Here is a 14,152-nt window from a genome sequence, read left to right on the forward strand (position 1 = left end):
AATTTCAAGATACCAAGAAAGAAGGACAGTTTTGTTACTGTTATTAAAATGTATAAAGTTGAATATTCAATCTGTAAATTTAAATGTTCATGTTTCTCAATGTTAAATCAGAGGCAGTTAAGTGGCAAAGTGGATTGAGAATGGGATCTAGATGAGGAAAAATTGAGTTTAAATGCACCCTTACATTTAACCTCCATTTCAATGTCCTCATCTGGAAAATAAGGATATTAATAGTATTTAACCTTATAGGGTTGTGGTAAATAAAATAACATTTGTAAAAACAGACACTTAATAAATGCTTATTCTCTTAAGTGCATGATTTTTTAAAAAATGAAAAAAGAAAGAATCCTTCACCTCATTTCAAGGGGAGAAAAAATTAAAACAGATACTACACTTGATCTTAGCCAAAAGACTGAGAAGTCACAATGCAAAGTACCAAATCATGACTGATATACTTTATTCTATGGTCAATGAATGTGCTCAATATCTTTCCTGTTGGAATCTTTACAAACTGCTAAGCCATTAGAGTTGATAGAAACAATATTTATCTAATTTAGCATGGTTCAATATGATTGATTTGATCTTAGAAGGGGATATTTTGGGCCAGAACTTGAAACCAGGTACTAAGTACAACTGATGGAAACAATGCTTATGTTCACTACTTTAGAGAGCTCATAAGTATCTAAGTACCCAATGGAGTTCACACGTTTGGGAGATTTCAGGCTTAGTATGAGATATCCCAATTCACACCTCCCTTAAGGCCAGAGAGCACTCTGGGAGATAAGTCAGAATCCCTCTCTTTCCAGAAGGAAGAGTTAACCTTTGGGAGATCATATATATACAGGAAGCTCTTAGAGCTGGGGAGTTACTTGGGAACATTCCCAGGGTTCAGAGAGGAGCACTCTGGGAAGAAACCCACAAACCCTATCTTCAAGGCAAGAGATTCATTGCATGTTCTACCTCGGTGCTGGCTGGAGTCGGAAAGACAAACCTTTGGATTTGGAGACATTCAGAGGGAGCTCTTGGAACCAAGAAGAGAGATAGGCCTCTGAGCTAATCGGGATATATTCATGGACACAATAAAAGATCTGAACTTTTATCCCCTGGCTGTGTTTTGGAAAAAAAAAAAAAAAACACCAACACTTTCCCACTCCTTCATATCTCATCTTTCATACTTCCTATTTCTAAACTAGGAATACATTCCTTACAGGAAGGACAGTTAAAAGGAATAGAGATAGAATTAGAATCAAATTCTTTTCTGACTTAGGAAAGCATAATAATGATAGCAGCAGCAGCTGGAATACAGATTTTTAGATTTGCAAAGTGTTTTACTTATGATTTACAAAGTACTTTAACTCATTTGAGATTCACAACTCAAATGAGATAAAATGCTATTACTACTCCCACTTTACAGAGAAGGAGACAGAGGTGCAGGGTCATGCAAATAGTCATTCAGATGTTCTATTCTTCCAGCCCCATGTTTATTAACTCTGCAATAATAATTGTTATTTTGGTAAATGTAGTTTATGAATTAAAGTATGGTAATTTAAGAGCTATTGACTCTGTGAGAGACAAGAGAAGCTGTTTTTAGAATCTGAAGATGGGCCATAATGAATGTAATAATGTAAGCATACATATATGTGGACAAAGTAACACTATACTTCACTTTCCAAAATGTGCTCTAATTCTTTTCCAATATGAATGTTATTTTCATAAATCTAAATAAATTGGAAATTATTATAGAATGTGAAAACAAGTTAATCAACAAAATATCCAAGCATTTCATACTTCTATCACCAAGAATTCCTTTATTGTGCATGCTACTCACAATTTATTCCAATATACATTTTTTCTCTATTCAAAAGTCCATTGTAGAATAATAATATCATATATTTCCTTCCTATAATAATACCTCTGAAAATCATGTTTAGTACAAACATTTGAAATTTTTCATATTTTTGATACAATTCTATTCTTTTTGCAATGTATTTTGTTTGGGTTTTTTGTTTTTAATCAAATTTGGTTCCAGGCATAAAAGCAATAAAAAGTGAAGATTCTGCAAACATTTTCCTTAAAAAAAAATCCCATTTAACAATTACTAACATTCACTGCAGTGTTTAATTTGTGCGATTTGGACACTTGTTATAATATATACAAATATGCTTATAAATATGGTGCGATTTGGACACTTCTTATAATATATACAAATATGCTTATAAATATGGTTGATTCTTAGAATTTTCTAACTTTAAGCTTCATTCATTCCCACCGGAGAATATAAATGAATTAATTGTGTCTGCTACAGAATACATACCTGCATAAATACTTTTATACAGAATTTTAATTAAGTATGCTTTTCACACCATATTAGATCATTTTATATTAGTTTATCCTTCTTCTCAAGTAGAATTTGAGTTAGTACTGCAAGTAAATCTCAAAGGAAAAAAGCACTAAGCATCTTTGAATTCCCATTCCAAGAAAATGAAATTAAGCTATTCTTTTTCCTATGCATTTAAGTTTTGTTGCTTTTTATTAAAACATCTTTTTTGCACACACTTCTCCACCTAAAGAGCAAGGACTATGGCTGATCCAGAGGTCCTCCAGAGAGCATTTCTAAAACTATTACTTCAATGTCAATTCGTGCGCGCTCACGCTCTCTCTCTCTCTCTCTCTCTCTCTCTCTCTCTCCTCCCGTGTGTGTGTGTGTGTGTGTGTGTGTGTGTGTGTATGTATGTCTCTCTCTCTTTCTCTGTGTGTCTGTCTCTCTGAAGAATGAAGTTTTTTAATTTTTTAATCCACTAGACTTTTCCACTACACTTAGCTTTCCTTTTATAACACTGAAATTAAACAAAAAGTAATAGTGAGGAGGAAAAAAAAATGAAGTCTAAAATAAAAAAAATTGTTTTCATTGATAAATGATCTGGACCCCAGCCCTGGGACAGGAAATTATTTCTGTTCTTTGACTCAGCTCACTGGAGCAAAAACAAGAAAGGAAATGCTCAGCTTTTGGCAAAGTTTTTTTCCTTTGGATACATTCCACTGAACTGTGGCTTGAATGCTTCACTTCTGTCAGGAGTTAGAATGTCTACTGGAAGAGCTTTAAGGCTTCAAAAACTATTCTTTGTCACAAATGCATTTTTTTGCATCATATGATGCTTTCTGTCCATCCCAGGTTATCTGACTTTTCTGAGTATAGAGTAATTTTTGCTTCCTTTTCATGATTCTTAGTGATTCACTTTATACTTTAGTGCTCAGATTTTCTGAAAATGCAATATTAGGATTAAAGTTACCCCTAATTTAAAATTAAAATTTAATTTAATTAAAATTAAAATTTTTAAAAGTCCTAATTAAATCTGAATATCTGTCACCTCAACTGATATATGATTATTAATATAATACTCCCGTAAGTAGACTATGACTTTAGGAATATCCTGCATTACATTTCATTTGTATTTTTTAAACATAGGAAAACACGATAATAGGATCATAAATCTCGAAATGGAAGGGGACCTTAGAGGTTATCTAGTCCAACTCTCTTCTTTTACAGATAAGAAAGGCAAGACTTAGGGAGAGTAAATAATATTTGCTCATAGGTAATTTGGCAGAGCAGAGATTCAGAAGCAAGTTGATGACTCCAAATCCAACAGTCCACCACACCATAATACCTCTTGATGACTCTCTTTATATCTTTTTCGTTTTAATTGTTTAATTATTTTCTGAATGTTCTAAATGTTGCATCATTATATAAATAATGCATTTTTTAAAACTGTTATAATCTTTTTCATTAAGATTCAAAATTTTTTTGAATCAACATTCACTACTGATATTAGTACGTAGTTACCTTCTTTTGCTTTATCCATCCGCATTTTAGGTATTGGGAATATATTTGGGGACTTTAGGGAGAGTTCTTTCTCAACTTTTGAGAATATTTTGTTTTGTACAGCAAAGATATCAATTATCCTTTATAAATTTGACAGAATTCTTGGCCATAACATATTAACTAATCTTAAAAATAAAAGCACCCAAAACTACAAGGTGGTGATAATTTCAAGGAAAAACTTTAAACAAAATACAATATTCCTTTATGCTAAAAGACTTAAAATAATATATGCTGAAAGATCTTTTCTTTTTTAAATGATAAAAAGTACTTATTTAAACCAAAATTAGTATCATATGAAATAGAGAAATACTAGAAACTTTCCTAATAATTCTAAAAATGCTGGAAAATAAACAAGAAAAGATAAAGTAATTGAAGTATAAATATAAGCAAAGAAGAAAAATAAACATTCTCCATTTCTTGAGGGCACGATGATTTAGTAAAGAAACTAATGTGAGAATTAAGCATTAGCAGAGTTAAACACTAAAAAACAAATGCCTTTCCCCAAATCACACCATTACTATAACAGCAACAAAATATAATAAATAACAAAAGTAAAGGAACTCTGGTTCAAAATAAGTATAAATTACAGAAAAATATCACATAATCAATGTTCCAAAGCACATTCAAATCAGCACAGGTAAGGAACTTAAATGACCAGGTAATTCAGGGATCATGATTGCAGTGTGTTAATATAACAAAAATAGAAAGAAAAAAAAAACAAAATAGAAAGAAGTAATAAAACATAGAAATTTATTCCTAAACCAGGGATATTTTCAGAGGTAGACAAAGTGACAATTCATTTGGAATAACACAAAAATTTAGGTTATCCAGGAAAACGATTTTAAAAGATAGTAATAAAGGAGAATACTACTTCCTGATATAAGATATTATAAAATAGGAAGCATGGAAAGCATTTAGTATTGGTTTTTTTAAAAAGTAAAAGAATGGAATAAACTACAAAAAGAAAAATTAGAAATAATTGAACTCAATAACCCAATGTTCACTAAACCCAAAAACACAAATTACTTAGGTTAAAAAAAAATTGTCAAGAACTGCAAGAAAATAACTGGAAAGCAAAAATTAGATTTAAGCCCAAATCTTACAACATATTCTAGCCTACTCTACTGATTAGTGACTGACTCCTCTAGAAAAATTTCAGAAGTGTCCCTGACATGTTTCCCACCTCTGTCTACTTTGTGTATCATTTATAGTTTATAACATGGTAGCTATTACATGTTGTTGCTCTCATTAAACTGTATGTTGTTTGAGAGCAGAAATTACTTTTTGTCTTTCTTTGTTACATAGCACAGCACAGTGCCAGTCACAAAACAAGCACTTAATAAATACTGATAATCCCTGTCAAATTTTTCACTTCCTTAAGTATAACTTTGATATCTCAGTATCACCCTATACCATAAATGAACCATCCTAGAGTAATTAATGAAATAACATTATATTAATAGCCATATTATAAATTGATGACTAGATGTATTACTATTTTGAAGGATTAAACAGATGTTCTCAGCCTGTGGATTCTGGTCTAGGTTTTCCTCTCTTCTTTCTCTATAATCACTCTTGATAATCACAATATTAGTTCCCATAAATGGCAACTATCATCTTGATGCAGATACCTCAAATCTATTTACAAAGACTTTTTCCATTCTCCTAAGCAATAACTATATGTCTCACCCTCTGCTGAACATCTCTACCTGTATGTCTCATAAGAATATCAAACTCAATATATCCAAAAATAAATTTATCTTTCCACAAACACCTACCACTTCTGATAATAATTTCCCTATTTGGGGAGAAATTCCCAATCTTCCAATCACTCTGGTTTATAAATTTATAGATATTTTTGAATCTCCATGTTTACTTATCTAATCAGTTCCCTGTAATGGACTGAGGTATGAGTTGATGCACTGAGGTCCCAAGTACGTGAGGCTAAATAGTAATTGGACTATACTCTATTAATATATATGATTGGATAAAGAATGGCCAGCGCCCACTCTCTGTGCAAGTCCTGATGGGTTGTATAGGAAATGACGATTTTGGTGGGTGGAGGCAGAGAGAGACAGGAAGAGAGGTTGGGAGAGATTGGCCTGGGTTCCATGCTCCTAGCTGCTGGTCCTATGGCTGCTGGTCGAGCTAGCTTCTTGACTCAGCTACACACATTGCTATTGCCCATTCTCTTCCAACTCCAAATGCGACCAGTGTTAGGTTTGACTACCTATCAGTTACAACCGTTATATGACATTTTAAGGGGAGACAGTGCTTTAAATTTACCACGCCAGCTTACAAAAGAAGCTCAAGAAGCTTTGAGAGAAGTTGAACTAGCTTTATCCAATGTGGTTAAAAGAGTCATTGAAAAACCCTTGGAAATAACAGTTTTTGCCACACAAGAGGCACCCACAGCAGTCCTTCATCAAGGAGACAGTGTGATAGAGTGGGTGAACCTCCCAGCACAACCAGATCAAAGCCTTACACCCTACCCAGTGCTTGTGGCTAGAATTTTATTAAAGGCCACTAAGCGAGCAGTACAATTATCTGGGACAAGACCTGACAAGATATACACCTTTTATACCAATACACAAATTAATGTGTGTTGTGAGACCATCCCAGAGTGGCAAATTTTATTAGCCATGGCTCCAAATTTTATACATGGGTCTCCATAAAAGATAACCAGACTATTACATAATTGGCGATGGATTCTTGAAGAAAAAGTTTCTAAAGTTCCTCTTAAAGGACCAACTATCTTCACGGATGCATCCAAACATAATATTTGTGCTGTGTACTCTCATGATCTAACTATAAAGAGAGTAGTCAGAACTCCTTTTCAGTCCACTCAGCAGAATGAATTGTACACGATCTTTCTAGCTCTTACTTATTATGCAGGAGACATAAATATAATATCTGATTCGGCCTATTCAGTAGGTGTGGTACAAAGAATTGCCACAGCCCAAATAAAATTTGCAGCCTCTAATATATATCAGCTCTTTAAGAAACTTCAAGAGCAAGTGAGAAAGCATCCAGGTAAGATCTATATATTACATGTCCATTCTCATAGTGGACTTCCAGGTCCCATTTTTGATGGCAATTCAAAGTCAGATAGCCTTCTAACTATGTTGGTCAATACCCCTTTATTCCAAGAAGCCTAGGCATCTCATTCTAAATATCATCAGGCTGCTCGAGCTTTACGTTTACAATTTGGAATAACAAGAGAGGAAGCTAGGAGCATAGTAAAAGCCTGTACGGCTTGCCTTCCTTTCCACGCTCCTACACTGCCTCCAGGGAAGAACCCTCGTGGTTTGAGACCCAATGAAATCTGGCAAATGGATGTGACCCATTATAAATCTTTTGGCCATCTGTCTTTTATCCATGTTGTGATAGACACCTTTTCGGGATTCACTTTTGCAATACCAGCAGCAAAAGAGATAGCCCGAGTGGTCACTGAATTCCTCACACAAGTATTTGCCATTATGGGTGTGCCACAAGCAATAAAAACAGACAATGGTCCTGCTTATACTTCAAAACATTTTGCACACTTTTGTGCACAGTATAAGATTTTACACACCACGGGCATACCTTTTAATCCTCAAGGACAGGCAATAGTGGAGAGGAGAAACAGAGATATTAAGACGCTCTTCCAAAAACAAAAGAAAGGGGGAGCCACAGGTAACCCTAGAGAACTTCTAAATCTAACCCTTTATACTATTAACTTCTTGATTTTTGACAAAGATGCACTGGCTCCGGCAGACAGGTTTTTATAACTTACCGGAAGGTCAGTGTCCAGTGCGAGCAGCTCCACTATCTTTAGATAATCGCCAGGTGATGTGGAGAGACCCAGAAAGTGGTGAATGGAAAGGACCAGATAGGCTAACTGCTTGGGGGAGAGGGTTTGCTTGTATCTCTACAGGTGGAGAAGGAATCAGATGGGTGCCAATGGGCCGTATTTGCCTTGTCCATGGCAGAAAGATGGAGCAGACCCTTGAAACAAAGGAGACGACCCAAGAAATATCAGGTGGTTCTGTTGCTGATTGTGCTCACCGTTTAAAGAGCATGACAGTTATGGCATTTGACTCATGGACATCAAAGATTGTTGGATTTCAAAACCCTCGGGAATCATTGGATTCTCTGAGACATAAGACTTGAAAACTCTCAGGAATCAGTGGATTCTCTGAGAAATGAAAAGACTGTTACAGGACTTCAAAATTTGCTGGAATCATTGGATTCCCTAACACATAAAAAGACTTTTGCAGGACTTCAAATACTCAGGGGGATCATTGGATTCCCTGACATGTGAAGCAATGGATAATGGTTTTGGACTATCTCTTGGCTGCTGAAGAAGATGTATGTGTGACTGTTGTTTACATACCCTCCTTCTAGGACTTCTGGTGATCTTTTCCAACACCATGTTGATTTATAATGGTTGCTATTCTGCTACTTGCATGTACAATTCATGCTTGTTACACCACATTGAGCCTGCACTGACTGAGGGGAGGGTCACCCCTAATAGCCTCTGCGTTATTGCTATGTGCTTGTGTAATACCTTCCATGCTGATGGGTTTGTGCATAATAAGACCCTTCATCCCAGAAACCTGCTAGCAACCCCCACTTCCCTTTGGTGCTTTTCATCTCGCTTCCTGAAAAGTCAGGGAGGGTGTGATCACCTCCTTTTCGGTGCTTTCACCTCCTTCCTTCAGGAGTTAGGGAGGGTGTGATCACCTCCCCTTGGGGGCTCTAACCTCCCTGAGGAGTCAGGCATGACATGACCACCTGTGTTCTAAAACAAAAGAAAGCGGGAGATGTAATGGGCTGAGGTTTGAGTTGATGCACTGAGGTCCCAAGTACGTGAGGCTAAATAGTAATTGGACTATACTCTATTAATATACATGCTTGGATAAAGAATGGCCCCGCCCACTCTCTGTGCAAGTCCTGATGTGTTGTATAGGAAATGACAATTTTGGTGGGTGGAGGCAGAGAGAGACAGGAAGAGAAGCTGAGGGAGATTGAGCCTGGGTTCTATGTTCGTAGCTGCTAGTCATGTGGCTGCTGGTCTAGCTAGCTTTTTGACTCAGCTACACACATTACTATTGCCCATTCTCTTCCACCTCCAATCTTTCTTCACTGAGAATAAAGACTGACAATTTACCCCTAACCTGAATTCCTGACCCTGGCTGATTTTAAAATACGCGGTCTTCACAGTTCCCAAGTCTTTTCAATTCTTATTTTCAGCATTTTTTGTATGTGTTCCTTTCTTTTCATTCATACCACAATCTATAGCTAAGGTCTTCATTACTACTGCTCTGGATTATTATCACAGCATACTTATTGATCTTCCTACTTCCAGTTTTCCCTTTCTCTAATCCATTCTCCATATAGTAGTAAAACTAACTCCACAAACACACTCCACAAACATTTCATGACTCATATGACAGGATAAGCAAAATTTTAACTGCTAAATCGAGTTTTATGTCAACTCTAACCCATTACTATTTTCTATGCCCCTCTGTCAACTATGTGTTACAAGGATACAATTTTGTTAGTGATAATTTATAAGGTAGGAAAGAGGTAACTTAATAAGTATCTATCATGTGCTAGGCACTGTGCTAAAATACTTTACAAGTATTATTTGACTTTATCCTCAAAATAACCCTGTAAGATATAGTTTATATACGTTTCCTTTCCCTATCCCTAGAATGAAATCAGTAAAATAAGGATTCCCACATAATTTAGGCAGACATGTACAGTCAAATAAATGAAGGAATTCTAATAGGTAGAATGAATTCATCTCGTCTACTCCTTATTTTAAATTCTTTGAGCCCAAGGAGACCTCATTCTAATATAGTGAGTGTTTCAAATTTATCTCAAAAGGCTTCAAAGTATCCATTACTTCTATGTTAAAATATAAACTCTTCTGTTTGGCTTTTTATATTCTGTCAGTCTACCTCCAGCCCATCTTTCCAGATTGATTATATATTACAATCTTTTATGAACTCCACATTATAGTCCTTGTCCATGGCAGAGAGATGGAGCAGACCCTTGAAACAAAGGAGACGACCCAAGAAATATCGGGTGGTTCTGTTGTTGATTGTGCTCACCGTTGAAAGAGCATGACAATTGTGGTCTTTCCTATTCACAGTATGCTATTTCCTATGCAAAACATTCCATCTCTTCCCTCACTACCTTTGTACATATCTAACCCATTCATTCTCTTCCTCTACACCTATGTCCCTTGGTAAATCTCTAGGTCTTTACAAGGTTTAGAAAAAAAAAATGAAGGAGCACCTCTTCATACCCACCCATCATCCCCTTATGTTTTTATGTCCTGAAATTTGTGTCTATTTGGCGTATATATTCACTACTGATATAAGTAAGCTCTTTGAAGGATTGTCTCATTTGTGTCCTTTCGCACTTAGCACAATGTCTGATTTATAACAAGCAGAATTCATTAATTTCTTTCTCTGACCCAACGCATCCCAAGAATCAATTTCCCCATTATTTTACTCTCCCAAATTTCTAACTTGAGCATATTTTTGATTCCTCTCATCTAGCACCTCTAATCAACTAGAAGTTTCTACCTCTAAAAATCTGACATCTGACCTCTTCTCTCTATTCAAATAACCACCACCTCACTTCAGCCTATGAACATTTTTGCAATATTCTAATTGGTTCCACTCTCAAGTCTTTTTCAACTTCAGTTAATCCTCCACATACCTGTCAAAGTGATTTTTCTGTTATTGCCGTATTCAATAAATTTCAAGGATTCCCTAGATCTGCTAGAACACAATAGAACATTCTCTGGCTTTTAAAAAAAGCCTTTTCAACCTTTATTGTTGACTATTCCAGTAGTATCCGACTCTTTGTGAATTCCCTTGGTCTTTCCTTAGCAAAGAAAAGTGGTGTGCACAGTGTGCCATTTTCATCTCCAGTTTATTTTAGAGGCTGGGGCAAACAGAATTAAGTGACTCTCTCAGATTCACACTACTAATAAGTGTTTGAGGGTGAATTTGAACTCTGAAAGATAAGTCTTACTAATTTGAAGCCCATAGCTCTATGTGCTATATCACCTAGTGTTGGAATCTTTTACAAAATGTGAAGACATTGGGGTTGATTTGATCTGATTTTGGGCCAGAACTTGAAACAAGGTATTAGGTGGAACTGATTGAACAATGCTTGTGTTCACACCTTTAGAGAGCTCAAGTATCTAAGTACTCAATGGAGTTCACACGAGAGTTCAGGGTTAGTATGAGAGCTGAATTCACACCTCCCTTAGGACCAGAGAGCACTCTGGGAGATAACCCAAAATCCCTCTCCCTCCAGAAGGCAGAGTTAACCTTTGGGAGATCACATAAATGAAGGAAGCTCTTGGAGCGAAAAGAAGAATTTCTCCGGAACATCAACAGGGCTCTGAGACAGAACACTCTGGAAGAAAAGACTACTCGCCACAGACTGGAGATTGAGAAGCCACAATACGGAGTTGAGCTGGAGGCTGAAGAAAGTAGAGGCAGGAGCCAAGGACAAAGCTGCAAGATCTCTTGGAGCCAGGCAGAGAGATGGGCCTCAACTAACCAGGCGAATTTGTAAGGAGAAATAAACGTTTGCAACTTTTACCAGCTGGCTGAGATTTCGAAATAATTATTTATTTCAACTAAGATTAAGGCTGGCCCCCAAGAAAACCTCCACAACCTAGTTACAAATTATTTTACAATTTCTTTACATATAATTCTCTTTTTCTTAATATATGCAGTTCAATTACACTGGTGTTCCTTTCAGTCCTCATACTCAGAATTCCATTTATCTCTGAACCTTTACATTTGCACTTAACATGCCTTGAATCCACTCCTTCACATCTACAAAACATAATCATTTATTTCCTTCAAAACAAAGTTCAAGCATTACCTTCCACATAAAGTCCATTCTGGTTCCCAGACCCACTGCCTAATAGATGTTTTCTCTAACAAAACCTTATGTAAGAATTTTGCATTTATTTATCCATCTCTCTACCTATACATTTACTTACCTACCTATCTACTTACTTATGAACTTATTAGTATATAAGATCTTTGAAGACAAAGATTTGCGGGATTTTTATTTATATCTCCCAGACCTACCACACTGCCTAGTACAAAGTAAATGTTTAATAAATGCTCCTTAATTTGAGTCCTTATTTGAAAGATACTTAACGATAATTGGTTGATACATTAAAAATTATATGCACATTTATGGAAACCAATATTCACTGATATTTATATAACATGTTACATACTACAAAACATTTCAGAACTGTCATATAATCCTTCTCCCAAACCTCAGGAATTAGGTATTTCAAGTATTATTATCCTAATATTAAAAATAAGAAAATTGAAGATCAGAGAGTTTAAGCAAATTCCTCATGTTCAAAATGGCAGGAAGTACCTAAGGTGTCATTTGAAGCTTGTTCTGTCATTAAATTCATGCCAAATTATCTTTGCACTATCTTTTTAACATTAAAATAGAACCTTAAATATAGAAATATATGCCTGATAACAGCAACTTAAAACTTTAGAGACAAGTGTAACCTTTGGAAGAAAAGATCTATGAGCTCATCTTAATACCACTTCATATATAATCACAATCAGTCTCCCTAGAGACTAACCAATTCCCATGTGTGATATGAAGGTTGAAATCTGAAAAAGTTAGCTTTTATATAACAAAAATTATATAGGGGGTAAAATTATATAGGGGTAAAAATCCCTATCATTTCATTATGAAAGAGAATTAAATTAGCAGTTATTGATGTAATAGTGACAGAGATGAATCCTGAAACTGTCCTCCTTGACTTTTTGGGGGGAAGCCATGAGGATGAGCTCTAAAACTACTGACAGAGACCCACCCTTCAGGGCAGTTAAGTGGTTTCATTAAGATTAACCCAGGACCTTTCCAGTAGCTTGAACTTAAGTGGTCTCATTCAATTGGAGATTTGGACCTAATATTTCTATTGAGTGGATTACCCAGGACCACTCCCAGTAGCTTGAAATTTAGTGGTCTCATTCAACTGGAAATCTAGGCCTGGGAGGAGTGACAACATTGAAAGAATCTCATTCAAAGGAAGCCCCTAGACTGCCAATAAAATGACAGTTTTGAACTCCAAATCTTTGCAGAAGACAGAAGTAGGAATTAGGTTTTGCCAACAAAGCTCTCTTCTTGGCAAAACAGCTCACCAGGACTCCTGCCCACTGTGAAGAGACCCTCTTGTCAGTGATAACCTGTGGTTATGTCACTGCCAGAATCTCTTGCCACACAGAAGTTTATCTTCCTAGCAAAGCTGGCTTCTCAGTGTCAATAAACTTCCCTTTTGCCATTCCAACTTTTTAGGTTCATGAATTCTTTCACATTAGACCTGCATGCCAAGGGGATTCCCACCCTAATTCTCACAACTATCTGCACTACCACTAACAGTATCAAAAGGACTCTGTGTCTCCCTGATCATTGTGAGGGGTGAAGGTATGCCTGGATTAGAAAAACCAAGAATCTCAACTCCTCCGAGTCTCCAGCAAAATTTCTAAAATAATCTCCACTTGAATCTCAATGTCTCCCCATGCTTCCACTAAGTTTCAGGAAACACCTACATTTATTGATTTAGAAATTAGTCAGTTATAAGTAAATTGGAGGAACATAGGATAGTTTATCTCTCAGACTTGTGGAAGAGGAAGAAATTTGTGACTAAAGACGAACTAGAGACCATCATTGATCACAAAATAGAAAATTTTGATTACATCAAATTAAAAAGCTTCTGTACAAACAAAACTAATGCAAACAAGATTAGAAGGGAAGCAACAAACTGGGAAAACATCTTCACAGTTAAAGGTTCTGATAAAGGCCTCATTTCCAAAATATATAGAGAACTGACTATAATTTATAAGAAACCAAGCCATTCTCCAATTGAAAAATGGTCAAAGGATATGAACAGACTATTTTCAGATGATGAAATTGAAAATTCTACCACTCATATGAAACTGTACCAAATCATTATTAATCAGAGAAATGCAAATTAAGACAACTCTGAGATACCACTACACACCTGTCAGATTGGCTAAGATGACAGGAAAAAATAATGATGATTGTTGGAGGGGATGCGGGAAGACTGAAACACTGATACATTGTTGGTGGAGCTGTGAACGAATCCAACCATTCTGGAAAGCAATCTGGAATTATGCCCAAAAAGTTATCAAACTGTGCATATCCTTTGATCCAGCAGTGTTTCTACTGGGCTTATACCCCAAGGAGATA

General features: G+C 35.9%; 1 protein-coding gene and 1 pseudogene across 5 annotated transcripts in view; both read right to left on the reverse strand.

Annotated features, from left to right (window-relative positions):
• ROBO1 (roundabout guidance receptor 1) overlaps positions 1-14,152 on the reverse strand; it is a 622,307-nt gene that overhangs the window by 275,401 nt on the left and 332,754 nt on the right. The gene's annotated exons all lie outside the window — the stretch shown is intronic.
• Positions 295-424, reverse strand: LOC111720156 (annotated as a pseudogene).

This window comes from Sarcophilus harrisii, chromosome 3, assembly GCF_902635505.1.
Source record: "Sarcophilus harrisii chromosome 3, mSarHar1.11, whole genome shotgun sequence".
Classification (NCBI taxonomy): Eukaryota; Metazoa; Chordata; class Mammalia; order Dasyuromorphia; family Dasyuridae; genus Sarcophilus; species Sarcophilus harrisii.